This window comes from Caretta caretta, chromosome 7 (genome assembly GCF_965140235.1).
Source record: "Caretta caretta isolate rCarCar2 chromosome 7, rCarCar1.hap1, whole genome shotgun sequence".
Lineage (NCBI taxonomy): Eukaryota > Metazoa > Chordata > Testudines > Cheloniidae > Caretta > Caretta caretta.
Window position 1 is genome coordinate 20,345,953 of NC_134212.1, and position 14,577 is coordinate 20,360,529.

General features: G+C 45.8%; 1 protein-coding gene and 2 long non-coding RNA genes across 6 annotated transcripts in view; all 3 read left to right on the plus strand.

Moving 5' to 3' along the window:
- Positions 1-14,577, plus strand: part of GRIP2 (glutamate receptor interacting protein 2) — a 478,373-nt gene that overhangs the window by 186,341 nt on the left and 277,455 nt on the right. The window lies entirely within an intron of this gene.
- The window catches only part of LOC125639360 (uncharacterized), a 183,630-nt gene that overhangs the window by 142,582 nt on the left and 26,471 nt on the right, over positions 1-14,577 (plus strand). The window lies entirely within an intron of this gene.
- The window catches only part of LOC125639361 (uncharacterized), a 65,324-nt gene that overhangs the window by 50,291 nt on the left and 456 nt on the right, over positions 1-14,577 (plus strand). Inside the window, exon 2 of the long non-coding RNA XR_007357473.1 lies at positions 8,539-8,612. This is a non-coding gene — a long non-coding RNA (uncharacterized LOC125639361). The remainder of the gene's footprint in view (positions 1-8,538; positions 8,613-14,577) is intronic.

Below are 14,577 nucleotides of genomic sequence, written 5' to 3' on the forward strand. Positions count from 1 at the left end.
GGTGCGTGCATCTAGATTAGGTTTATCAATGTTCATGTAAAATGGCACCAACATCTCATGGGGGACTTTCACGAGATTTCAGCCCCAAATGACAGAAATGTCATTGGATCAATTTACCTCATGTCTTGAGAGATTTTTTTTTTCTTCTCAAGAGAACCATTCTCATGAGATTCCTGCCACATCCCAACTTGAACTGAAAAGGAACCAAACCTGGTTTGAATTCAGGAATTTGACAGTGAAATTGCCAGTGCATTTCAAAGAGATTCACTTTGAGATTACCAGTTTTAGCTCATTTGGAGCATATATGAGGAAAGAAAGAGAAAACATTACTACTAATTAGTTCTCATTTGCATTAGACCAGCACACAGATTGTTTTTGTTTGTTTGTTTTTCTGTGCAAACACGCATAGTACATGAAGAGCAGAGTGAAATTGCGATAGCTGTCATATACAATAAGATCTGACATGCCAGGGTAGGCGATCAGCTGCTGAACCAGTTTTCATGATGGCTTGGTCCCACCTTTTTACTTGTATATGTTTAAGTTTTGAAACAGGGCCATTTGGAATTAAGCTAAACTGGAGAGAGAACGGGGGGAAAGAAGTGGGGATATGGAATGAGAGGGGAAAGGAAGGGAATCTGATGGAACACGGGTGAGTATGAGCAAGTGGGAGATTGGAGGAGACTGGAAAATGAAATTCAGAGACATGCACGGCATTATCAAATGTAAAAAAGATGACTAAGGAAAGCCTGGCTTGAAGGCCTCTTGTGGAGTGTGGTGATGAAAGCTTCATTTTTGGTTTATGTCAGCACCAGAAAGATCGCAGTAGCATTATAGGCATGCAATTCATAGTTCCCTAGCTTAAGTGTTTCTTGTTTGGGTAAGCACAATGCTCACCTATGGCACTGTATAAGTAGGCGAGGATTTTTCAAAATGGCTGCCTGAAGTTAGGTTCCTAAATCCATATGCAGGACCAGAATAAATGGCCTGATTTTTCAAAAGTTCTGAGGAATCTCTGAAAGTCAAAACTGGCCTTAATTGATAAGCACCTGGGGCCTTTTGCTCCATCTGGGTTTGTGCAAGTTGCAGGTGCCCGATACTTTTGAGATTTGGGCCATTTATTTAAGGGCCTAATTCTAGATTTAGGAGCCTAATGTTGGGAACTGCGTTATTGAAAATCTTGGCCCATAAGCACACTATTTTCACCCATGATTTGGAAGCCATCCGTATTCTGTGAAGAGACCCCTGGGAATGAGTAAACGTTGTTCTTCCTGCAAAAAGGGCAATGCACAATGTTGGCTCCATGTAAAAATAGTAGGCAGGGCACTGTGAACTAAAAACCACAGCAGGGCTCAAGGGGGAGACACTCACCTGGGAAATAGTAAAATTCTGCATGTCCAGTGCAACATTCTGGTGCACGTTAGGACACAGTGCAGTGGACCACATTAATCCCCAAACAGTCATCCCACATCTTGCATGCTGCAAATAGCCTGATTGTCCCAAAGGTGTAGTCCCCATCCCAACCCTTCAAAGGAAAAACTCTGTTGATCCAAAGATAGATCCATGCTCCTGCAGGGAATGAGAAATACCTTGTGCTTATCATTTCAGGGCAGTTTTGAAAGTGTCCATTAGTTCTCCACTGTGGAAAGATGGGCAATTGCTAGAGTTGTGCTGTTAATTTATGATTACTCTGAATTATAATGGAGGTGTTTTTATTTTACTTTAATTTGATTACATTTTCTAATATTTCCTGAGTGGGGCAGAGCCCTGAGAGCGAACGACCCACTGGAATTAGGCTGGATTTAACACAGAGGCATCATGCAAACTTGCAATATGTTTTAAAGAACGTAGTTGCATCGCCAGGACTTACGTCCCTGAGGAAGAGCCCACGATAATTAGAGAAGAGCGAGAAAATGATCCGAAAGAAGCCAATTTTCCCTTTTTCTAATGGGGTGGGTATACATTTATAGGAAGTTATTACATGCTGTTGGAATCAGTTTATGAGGTTACATTATCGTATAACTCCTGGAATTGTAGCGACATCTCCTCAGAGTCTACTTTTTCCATTTAGATGGAAAATGTTTTCTTCCAACTTGCTAAATCTGCCATCCCAGTGTATCATTCTGTGACATTTAATTCCTTTGCCAGTTTCTATTTGTGTCAAATCTGGCTCTTTGCTGTACAGCTCAGCAAAAACACCCTTAGTAACAGTTAGATACCATAGTGATGGGCACCATGATAGGGTCTAGAGGCCCATTGGGGTTCACTGGAATAACCCTTCTGAAATGATATCTCCATGTGCCAAACTGGTCCATATGAGGAAATCTTGCTGCCACTGCAGGATCAACAGAGTTGAACAACAGGGTTGACTTGGTAGGTGGGCCTTGTTAACTGGCTAGCTCAGAATGATATAACCTTCTGGGTGTGGCCAGGGAGCCTACAAGGACTCCAGAGTGGATTGTGGAATTGCTCTCCTGTACTTTTGATTATGTATGGGGTTTTTTTTGTTACAATTGCTGGTGACTATAAAGAAAGAGTGGGTCCGGGACTGGGAGGGAGGGCAGGCCTGTGGTGGGCCTTATGTTTTCTGCTTGGTTTGTTATGCTACCAGACAGAACACATTTATTGCCACTAGGTGGACAGATGCAACTAGAATTGATCTTAGTTTTGGGCCTCTAAGTGCTACTGTGATACAAGGGACTGTCCAGTTCATCCAGAACTCGTCATGGGACTCTGGAAGAGTGCACACTGCAGTGGGACCTCTACCACCTTTCCACAGAGTGCACTGTTCACTCCCCAGGGATCCAGGCACACACTCCTTCCTGTGCAAGGCCAGTGAGTGGTGCAGAAGTGGGGGCAGAGCAATCACCTCATCCCTGCCCTTCCCCATCCTCTTTGGAGTAGATCTTGTGCTGGGATTGTGCCTGACCCTTGAGTATTGATGCAAGGGGATAAAGATTGTCCTTTGTCCCCTCTCTTCCCCGTCACCACCTTGTTCACCCACACAGGACCAGCCACCACCTTTAAAATGTAAAGGTAATTTTCTGTTGATGAAAGATGCCAGATGAACAACCCCACAGACTGAAGTCAAGAGTAACAAGAAGGGTTTCTTCAGGTATGTTGGCAACAAGAAGAAAGCCAAGGAAAGTGTGGGCCCCTTACTGAATGAGGGAGGCAACCTAGTGACAGAGGATGTGGAAAAAGCTAATGTACTCAATGCTTTTTTTGCCTCTGTTTTCACTAACAAGGTCAGCTCCCAGACTGCTGCGCTGGGCATCGCAAAATGGGGAAGAGATGGCCAGCCCTCTGTGGAGATAGAGGTGGTTAGGGACTATTTAGAAAAGCTGGACGTGCACAAGTCCATGGGGCCGGACGAGCTGCATCCGAGAGTGCTGAAGGAATTGGCGGCTGTGATTGCAGAGCCATTGGCCATTATCTTTGAAAACTCGTGGCGAACGGGGGAAGTCCCGGATGACTGGAAAAAGGCTAATGTAGTGCCAATCTTTAAAAAAGGGAAGAAGGAGGATCCTGGGAACTACAGGCCAGTCAGCCTCACCTCAGTCCCTGGAAAAATCATGGAGCAGGTCCTCAAGGAATCAATTCTGAAGCACTTAGAGGAGAGGAAAGTGATCAGGAACAGCCAGCATGGATTCACCAAGGGAAGGTCATGCCTGACTAATCTAATCGCCTTTTATGATGAGATTACTGGTTCTGTGGATGAAGGGAAAGCAGTGGATGTATTGTTTCTTGACTTTAGCAAAGCTTTTGACACGGTCTCCCACAGTATTCTTGTCAGCAAGTTAAGGAAGTATGGGCTGGATGAATGCACTATAAGGTGGGTAGAAAGCTGGCTAGATTGTCGGGCTCAACGGGTAGTGATCAATGGCTCCATGTCTAGTTGGCAGCCGGTATCAAGTGGAGTGCCCCAAGGGTCGGTCCTGGGGCCGGTTTTGTTCAATATCTTCATAAATGATCTGGAGGATGGTGTGGATTGCACTCTCAGCAAATTTGCGGATGATACTAAACTGGGAGGAGTGGTAGATACGCTGGAGGGGAGGGATAGGATACAGAAGGACCTAGACAAATTGGAGGATTGGGCCAAAAGAAATCTGATGAGGTTCAATAAGGATAAGTGCAGGGTCCTGCACTTAGGACGGAAGAACCCAATGCACAGCTACAGACTAGGGACCGAATGGCTAGGCAGCAGTTCTGCGGAAAAGGACCTAGGGGTGACAGTGGACGAGAAGCTGGATATGAGTCAGCAGTGTGCCCTTGTTGCCAAGAAGGCCAATGGCATTTTGGGATGTATAAGTAGGGGCATAGCGAGCAGATCGAGGGACGTGATCGTTCCCCTCTATTCGACATTGGTGAGGCCTCATCTGGAGTACTGTGTCCAGTTTTGGGCCCCACACTTCAAGAAGGATGTGGATAAATTGGAGAGAGTCCAGCGAAGGGCAACAAAAATGATTAGGGGTCTGGAACACATGAGTTATGAGGAGAGGCTGAGGGAGCTGGGATTGTTTAGCCTGCAGAAGAGAAGAATGAGGGGGGATTTGATAGCTGCTTTCAACTACCTGAAAGGGGGTTCCAAAGAGGATGGCTCTAGACTGTTCTCAATGGTAGCAGATGACAGAACGAGGAGTAATGGTCTCAAGTTGCAGTGGGGGAGGTTTAGATTGGATATTAGGAAAAACTTTTTCACTAGGAGGGTGGTGAAACACTGGAATGCGTTACCTAGGGAGGTGGTAGAATCTCCTTCCTTAGAGGTTTTTAAGGTCAGGCTTGACAAAGCCCTGGCTGGGATAATTTAACTGGGAATTGGTCCTGCTTCGAGCAGGGGGTTGGACTAGATGACCTTCTGGGGTCCCTTCCAACCCTGATATTCTATGATTCTAAGTCCTCTGTTCAACCACGGAACATCTATGGGGCACCCAGCTCCTATATAAACAGCCCCTCATACTGCTCTGTCTCCTGTTTTGGAGAGACCAACTCTATGGATGAGAAGATAGAGCAGAATGGATGTGAAAACTGAACTGAGCTCAGTTGCCAACTTTCATGTGGTAAATAAGCACCCCAACTTTCACAATAAACCAAAAATCAAGCTAATCCCATTTCAAAACAAGGCCAAAACAAGGAAATCCCTAAGAACCCCAACACTCTATGTGACTAGATCCCCCCGGCGTGCAGTCTGGAACTGTGATGGGCCCGCTGACTCTCTCTCCCCTTCCCTTGCTTGCCCCCCTTCCCCTGCTTGCTGGGAGCTGATCAAAAAAACAGAAGCAACAAGCTACAAGCCAATCAAGCAACAAGCTACAAGCCAAAAACTAGCCAACAAGCAACTCACAAGCCAATTAAGCCAAAACAAGCCCAATTTCTGCGTTTTTTTAAACAGGTTTGGCATGTCTGACTCTGAGCCCTCTCTCCTTAGACTGCTATGAAGGATGCCAAATCTGTGATGGCAATACAGAAATATAACTGGTAATTGGATATACCTGATGAACAGAGAGATGGAGTGGACAGATGGTTCTCAGCATCCACATATTTGCATTTATATGTGATTTGGGTTGTGAACAAACAGGCACTAAAAACGAGGACCACAACCTTACTTCAAACAGGTCAGCAAAGAAGCATCTGATGGTTAGCAGGCTGGCCCAGATTTGAACTTGTGGCTTACAGGTGATAACTGTGGATCACAGCTTTCTGCCTTAATAGTTAGGAAAATAGGTCCTGTCAGAGTTACCATCATAATTATCTATTCTGACCATTCCACCACTGAGTTTTCCTGTGGACCTTCCCTAGTCACATTTTTTCATGGATAAACTGAGAAAGCAGGGAAGGAAAATCTTGCCCTTTAGCACCTTAAGTGTGTCACTTTTTAGTCATTTGAAATAATATAGTTGTTTAGATGCTGGATTGGAAATGTAGGCAGCAGATATTAATACTTTTTTAACTATATAGGCTCTGTCTCTGAGTCTCTAATCCTGCAAACACTTAAACACATGTGTAACCTTGATCAAATAGTGATGTGTATGTCTGTTTGCAGGATTGGGACCTAAATTTGAAAGTGTGGCTTCAAGCAAAGTATGGCGTCAAGGAAAAATATTCTGTGGTGGGCATTTTTGTGCAAAGGCTGTTGAACAGCATGATTCTGAAAAGCCAAGAAATGCATCCTATGCATTATCAGTCAGAGTGGTACTTACTGGACAGGTTCTGGTCAGGTAATTGTGTTCATTAACAGCAAGGGTACAGAGAACGCTTTCCTCTGAGAAGGTCATGGTTTGGATTCATCAAATATCTAAGTGATGGCCCCTGTCAGTTATATGGCACTGCAGAGGACAGAGCTTTTGGGAGAATGGCTGTTCTGATCTCAAGCATATCCTTATAGGCATATGTGGTTGTTTAAAAATGTTTTTTTTTTTCTGATCAAAGAATTTTAATGAAATGTACAAATACCGAGAGGACTAGCCAGATGTTCACATAAGCGTGACTAACATGATCTATAGGCATAAAATCATTTATCTGGGCTACAGAGCTGCGAGGAGGGTATGATTTAAAACACCAAGACAACATCCAGTTTGTATCCAACGGTATTAGTATAATAGGACCTTTGATAGAAAAAAAGAAAGTCAACCATTCCTATGTGGAGAGAAAGGAAGGTCACTTAGTAGGAATAATCTCAGGACTGTCTAATTGTTCACTCAAGTCGAGATAAATCTTACATCTAGGGATCTGTCATGAGCTTTTCGGATAAACGGAGAATTTCTATTTTTGTAAGGTATTTGTGTTAGCTAACAGCTTAGCCTGTAGCAGGGGTGTGTGTGTGTGTGTGTATCTCTCTCTCTCTTTGCTGAGTACAAGAGAAGTTCTTTTTGGATACTGATGGGTGAACGTCAGAGTTTCAGATGTCAAGGGCAGATAACCAGACTGATGTCCAGATTCTTATCCAATCATTTATCTGAGCCCCTTTGGAATAGCTTATTGAAAACAAGACTGACAGGTGATTTGGTTACAATGTATAAGTATCTTTACGCAGGGAAGGGTGGAATGGGGGGGTCCGGCAGTTTTAAAAGTGAGAGGGCTATGCCTTCTCATTTTTACCAGCTGTAAGGGTGAGCGACAAGAGCGAGGGAAGAGCAAGCAGGGGGCAGAGCCTTGCGGGGAAGAGGCGGTGTGGGAGTGGGGCTTCAGGGGAATGGGTGGTGGGAGGGTGGGGCCACGATTTGGGTGCTGGTGGCCCCCCCCACACACATGTTTAGCAAGCTTCCACGGGTTCTGCATTCACAGGGTAAAATTCTAGGTGCTAAAGGGCTCTTGCATCTAGCAGAGAAAGACATAACAAGAACCAGTGGGTGGAAGCTGAAGCCAGCCGAATCTGAATTAAAAATAAGACACACATTGCTAACAGTGAGGGTGATTAACACTGGAACAAACTATACCAAGGGAAGTAGTGGATTCTTCTTCTCTTGATGTCATCAAATCAAGACAGGATGCCTTTCTGGAAAGTATGCTTTAGCCAAACACACGTCATTGGGTTCAATGTAGGGGTAACCGAGTGAAATTTAATGACTTGTGATATGCAGAAGCTCAGACTAGACCATCTAATGGTCCCTTCTCGCCTTAAAATCTATTAATGTAAGCAGTCAAGTTGAGAATTTGATACATGTTGGCTCCAGCTAGGTCAAAATCTATGAGAAGATAACTTTGTTTTGGTACTTTCCTTGTGGTCTTCCAGAGCCTGTTCCTGGCCAAAACCATAAATTTAAAAGAGGCTCTTGAAAATGAAAAGCGAGAAAACGTGAACTTTTTTTTGAACCTCAAAAAAATTGTCTGGTTTCAGGTTTCACACACTTATTGCTTCCTTCACTCCCTATCCTCTCAAGCCAGGTCAAACAGTTCTGGGGGGAACAGCACTGTGGACAGAGAGGAAGAATTCAGTTCTTTAAACGTTGGATGTATCCTTGTTTATAATATAGGAAGTCTGTAATGTTTCACATAAGGAACTGGGAGTTGGGACAGAGAGGTTTTATTTCCAACTCACCATCTAATGCTGGGCAAGTCACTTAACATCTTGGGGTCTCATTTTACAGAGCTATAAAATAGATATAATACTTGCCAAACTCACAGAGGTTCTGTGAAGTATCATTAATGTTTGCAAAGTGCCTTTAGATCCTGACCCTCTGATTAAAGGGGCAGTATATGTAGAAAGCATTAAAAGGGATTATACCTATAGTCTTTGCATTCCCACAGAATCTGCATTGAAAGGTCTTGCTTGAGTGCTGTACATGAGATCAGAATGGAGCGAGTGGATGTTGGATTAAAGCCTGATATGAACGGCATGTGTTTGTGGCCTTTGCTCCATAGGAAGGGAAAAGTGTGAAGAAATGTGAAGGATGTAACATGACTGTGCAGCCACCTGAGGGAATACGTTTCATCTCTCACCCATTGCTAAGTGATATATTTATACAATAAATGTGCCAAGATCTCTATCAGCAGATTATTTTCAGTAGGTTCATGTCTTGTTTTTTTTCCTGATGTTTACAGAAAGACACCTGCTGGCTTTTATTGATGTGAAAAATGGTGGGGACGCTGATCTCGGCATGTGAGGTGCTACCCAGGTGATGCCAAGTGTCCCAGCTTGGAAACCACTGAATCATGACAAACATAGCCAAATGGGGCTAAGAGAGTCAGTAAGGACTCCCAAGTGCCCTCTTCCTCTTTTTCATTTTACTTCTGTACCAACGAAGCAGCTTCCAAATGGTTTTATGCATAGCCAGCTGGGAGTATCAAGGTCTTTGTCTCACCTGCAGCCCATTACATTACTTTCTTGAACTCATATTGTTTTCTTTGAATCACACCTCCAAAGAGACTCCCCGTTCCACCACTAAAGCTCCACAAATATGCACTGGCTTTACATGCTGGGGTAACCCCTTCCTTCTAGTAACCCCAGGGACTTGAATACTTCCAGACAGGACAATGAGCAAAGCTGGTTAAGGCTGCTGCTAACAGACCAGCAGGTGTCGCTATAGAATGATGCCAAGTTACCTTTCCCTCTGGAAGCTGAGCGGAGAACGCAGCCTCTGGACTTTTTATTGTATCCTTCCACCTATAAAGCCAAGTAAATTTAAGCCAAACAAACAAACAAACCCTATATCATCTGGGTAGCCTTAGAATCAGAGAGCGAATCATTTATGGGCAAGAATCTTTCTCATTCGCATAGCATAGGCTTCCAGTAGTTAGAAACATGCTTTCAAAAAAATTACTTTTCCTTGGAAAACAACAACTACAGCAAGACTATCTAGCCATTGAAAACAATGGCATATTATATATATATATATATATATATATATATAATTAAAATCTCTTCAAAATATCATGCTAGTAAGATAATTATATCCCACTACACCAACATGTCTTGTATATTTTCCATATGATCATAAATACCGACTGACTGTCAGTATAACAACATTAAAGTTTACTGTCCTTGGAAGAAATAGCTCTGTCAATTTTCCATATTCCCATCAGTCTGTAATATTTACCAATATACTACACCAGACCCCAAGAAATATGTTATTTTCACTGAAGGCCATATTTTATTGATTGTTATCCTTATAGCCAGTCAGTATTTGACATCTAGATATTACAGTGATGGGTTCCTTGGAAATACCTTAGACACAGTTTTTGACCCTGAAAAGTAAAACTTGTTCTTCTTCAAGTGCTTGTTCATGTCAACTCCAATCAGGTGTGTGCGTGCTGCGTGCACAGTCATCAGAAAGTTTTCCCTTAGCAGTTCCCATCGGGTCGACTGTGGATCCCTCTGGAGTGGTGCCTTCATGGCGCTCAATATATGACCCTGCTGACCCGGCCCCTCCTCAGTTCCTTCTCACCTCCAGTGATGGTTGTTGGAACTGTTGTCGCTTGCTTAGCAGGCGCTTCCCTAAGCATTCTTACTTGTTAGTGTATATATTGTATAGAGTGAGGTTTGGGAGTGGGGTTCTGAGGAAACCTTGGCACAAGTCCCACAGCCGGCCCAGGTCCAGGTCGCCACCAGGGCAACTCTGAGGCATGACCCATTGCAAGGCCAGGCTACTGCCACCTTGGATATGGTCGCCATAGAGGCCCCAGACACTGAACAGGAGGAGGACCCCGTACCACCTCTGGCCTCCTCATCTTCCTCCCCAGATGAAGCAGTGATGGGAGCTTCAACCTCAGGCCCTCCCCCAATTGACCTCAGGGCCCACTAGGACCTTCTACGAAGGATTGCCCGTAACATGGTAGAGGAGGTGGTCAAGCCTGAAGACCCCAAGGTGGACATCCTTGCGCCAGAGGGACCATCTAGGGTGGCTCTGTCAATAATAAAAACAATCCAGAGCAATATTAAGACTCTATGGCAAACCCCTGCCTCAATCCCTACCATTCGAAGGCACAGGATTATTTTCAGAGCAAACAGACTCCAAGCTGCACAGTCTCAAAGACTCCCAGGCAACTATGAAGTCGTTGGGTATGTCCCCGGCAACCCAACGGTAACATTTCAAGCCCCAACTGCAACAGCAGCGCCCATATCCTCCTTGGCCAAGGCAGGATTTTTATAGGTGTAGGGGCAGAAACGGCAGGCACAAACCTTCCAATCCCCCTTCTGGGCAGGTCCAAGGCCCAACCAAATCTTCATCAGGCTCTAAAAAGGCCTTTTGAAGGTGCGCCAGAGGACGGTGCACCTGCCATTACACTGGATCCTTCCCCGTTTTATGAATTGTCTGTCCCACTTCTACCATGCTTGGTCCCAAATAAAATCAGACCGCTGGGTTCTTCACACTGTAGAATTGGGATATTCTCTCCAATTCTGCTCCTCCCCTCCCTCCCCCCTTCCCTGTCCCTCTTCAGGGACTCTCCTCACAAGCGACTCCTTATCCAGGAGGTGCAGACGCTCCTCGCAGCAGGGGCAGTGGAGGAGGTTACTCAGGCGCTAAGGGGCAAGGGGTTCTATTCCCACTATTTCCTAATCCCCAAAGCCAAGGGTGGTGGGGGGGTGTCTCAGACCCATCCTCGACCTGCAAGGACTCAACAGATTCATGATGAAGTTGAAGTTCCGCATGGTCTCCCCCCAAGTACAATTATCCCTTCTCTGGATCCAGGAGACTGGTACGCCGCCCTCAACATGAAAGATGCGTAATTTCACATAGCTATTCAACCTGCACACAGACAATTTCTATGGTTTGTGGTCGATCAAAAACAATATCAGTTCACGAACCTCCCCTTCGACCTGTCAACAGCTCCCTGAGTGTTCACCAAGTGCATGTCGGTCATAGCAGCCTTCCTCCGGAGGAGGCAGGTGCAGGTATATCCCTACCTCGATGACTGGCTACTCCGGGGGCGCTCCAGGGAGCAGGTAGAGTCTCAAGTCCGATTGGTCAGATTCTCTTTCTAGAGATTGGGTCTCCTCCTCAACATGAATAAGTCAACCTTATCACCGACCCAAAGAATAGAATTTATCAGGGCAGCGCTGGACTCGGTACAGGCAAGGGAGTTCCTGCCAAAGACCTGGTTCCAAGCCATAACAGACATTATTCAAAACCTCAGGCAGTACCCGACTACCACAGCAAGGGGATGCCTGAGTCTCCTTGGCCACATGCCGGCCTGCACTTACATGGTCTGCCATGCGAGACTGAGGCTCAGGCCACTCCAGGCCCGGCTCGCTTTGGCCTACCACCCAGAACGCAACAGCCTGGACATAGTGGTCACGGTGCCAGGACAAGTACTAGAGTCCCTCCAGTGGTGGCTTGACCTCCTGGCAGTCTGTAAGGGAATCCCATTCAACAGCCCCCAGCCCTCCTTGTCCCTTGTAAAAGATGCATCAGCTCTGGGATGGGGCGCACATTTGGGAGACCTACAAACACAGGGCCTATTGTCATGGGAGGAGCTTCCCCTTCATATCAACATCAAGGAGCTCGGGGCAGTATGGCTAGCATGCTGTACCTTTCAGGCCCGTCTACGATGTCAGTGCATGGCAGTGATGACGGACAACACCACTGCCATGTTTTACATCAACAAGAAGGGTGGAGCCCATTCCTCCCCCTTATGTCAGGAAGCCCTCCAGCTATGGGAGTTCTGCATAGCCCACTCCATTCACCTGGAGGCGTCCTATCTCCCAGGAGTGCAGAATGACCTAGCAGACCACCTCAGCAGATCATTCCACAATCAAGAGTGGTGCATCCATCTGGATGTCATACACTCCATCTTCCAAGGGTGGGGGTTTTCCCAGGTCGGCCTGTTCACCACCAGGAGCAACAGGAAGTGTCCAATGTTCTGCTCCTTCCAGTGTCACAATCCTGGCTCGATCATGGACGTGTTTCTCCTTCCCAGGGAGGTCACCTGTTGTATGCCTTTCCCCCAGTCCTTCTCGTGCACAAGTACTTCTCAAGGTCCACAGGGACAGAGAGGAGGTAATTCTGGTGGTCCCAGCGTGGCCCTGACAACACTGGTACACTATGCTCCTGGAGCTGTCAGTGGACACTCCGATCAAGTTATCACTGCATCCCGATCTGATCACTCAGGATCACGGCTGCCTTCACCACCTGGAAACTTCATGGTTAAACTCCATGGAGCTTCTATGCTCAGAACCAGTAAGGGAGGTCCTATTTGGCAGTAGGAAACCATCTGCTAAGGCCACATATCTAGCTAAGTGGAAAAGGTTCAGTTGCTGGGGTGCCCAGCAGTGTACACCTCCACTCCAGGCATCTGTACCACCCATTCTAGAATACTTTCTGTACCTGAAACAACAAGGACTGCCAGCATCATCCATCAAAGTACATCTCGCTGCTATCTCAGCCTTCCACCTGGGAGTGTCCGGCCAATCTGTATTTGCTAACCCCATGGTAGGCCTTTTCCTCAAGGATTTGGAACGCCTACATCCTCAGACAAGACAGCCTGTCCCAGCATGGGACCTCAACTTTGTCCTCTTCAAATTAATGGGACCTCCTTTTGAGCCAATAGTGACTTGCTCCCTTCTCTATCTATCATGGAAGGTAGCTTTCCTGATGGCCATCATATCAGCTAGGAGGGTGTCTGAGCTAAAGGACCTTACCTCTGATCCAGCCTACACAATCTTCCACAAGGATAAGGTGCAACACAGGCCTCACCCAGTCTTTCTTCCCAAGGTAGTGTCACTCATACTAGCCAAGACATTTTTCTACCTGTCTTCTATCCTAAGCCTCATGCCAGTAGCTGTGAGCAGAGGCTACACTCATTGGATGTTTGGTGAGCACTAGCATTCTACATCGAACGCACTAAGTTGTTCAGGAAGTCGAACCAGCTGTTCATAGTGGTAGCAGACTGGATTAAAGGACTCCCGGTCTCATCTCAAAGAATATCTTCCTGGATCACGTCCCTCATCCACACGTGCTATGAGCTGGACAAGGTCCTAGCCCCGGTACTTATGGCACATTCCACAAGGGCACAGGCCTCGTCAGCGGTGCTCCTGGCCCAAGTCCTGACACAAGAAATTTGCAGGGCAGCAACGTGGTCCTTGGTGCATACATTTACCTCTCACTATGCTATCACCCAACAGGCTAGAGATGATGCAGCATTCGGCAGAGCAGTGCTCCAGTCAGCATTTCCTTAACTCCGACCTCAACTCGGTGGAGCTTGGGAGTCACCTGATTGGAACTGACAGGAACAAGCACTTAAAGAAGAAAAAATGGGTACTCACCTTCTTGTAACTATTGTTCTTCGAGCTGTGTTGTTCATGTCCATTCCAATACCCACCCTTCTACCCCTCTGTTGGAGTAGCTGGCAAGAAGGAACTGAGGTCGGGCCAGGTCAGCAGGGTCATATATTGAGCACCATGAAGGAGCCACTTCAGGGGGCTCCACAGCCAACCCGATGGGAGCTGCTAAGGGAAAACTTTCCGATGAATGTGCATGCAGCGTGCGCACACCTGGTTGGACTGGACATGAACAACACATCTCAAAGAACAACAGTTACGAGAAGGTAAGTAACCGTTTTTTCTTATGATATTGAATTAATTAGGATGAGTTGGAGATTTACCTATTTGTCAAATGACCTATCAAAGTTTGATGATTTCAGTGCTCTGAGGGACTGATTCTCCACTCTATACCTGTTCTACACTGGGAATTACATGGATGTAGAAACAGTGTAACACATTAGCGAACCAGGCTGGTACTATTTATTTATACATAGAGCAATGTAACTCCCCTGACCTACTCTCAGAATGAGGCATTTATATCAAGGGGATGCTAGTACTATATAACTAATAGTAATAGGGCAACCACTGCATGCTGACTGCATGGTATAACCACAGTATTTAGATAAAGCCATCAATGTAACTACAGCTGTGGAAGACAATTTAATATGGCCAGCAATGTAACTATACCGTTAGGAGGGTATAACTAACTACACAGATAATAGTAGCAAGGTAACGATGTTCACAGGAAAGCATAAACATACCAATAATAGCCACCATGTAAATCAGAGGGTCTCCGTATTGATGCAATAGCAGCAGTGTAACTTTGCTCAGTGGAGAGGGGCATAACTATCCCAATGACCGCAATGGGGTAATTGCACCAA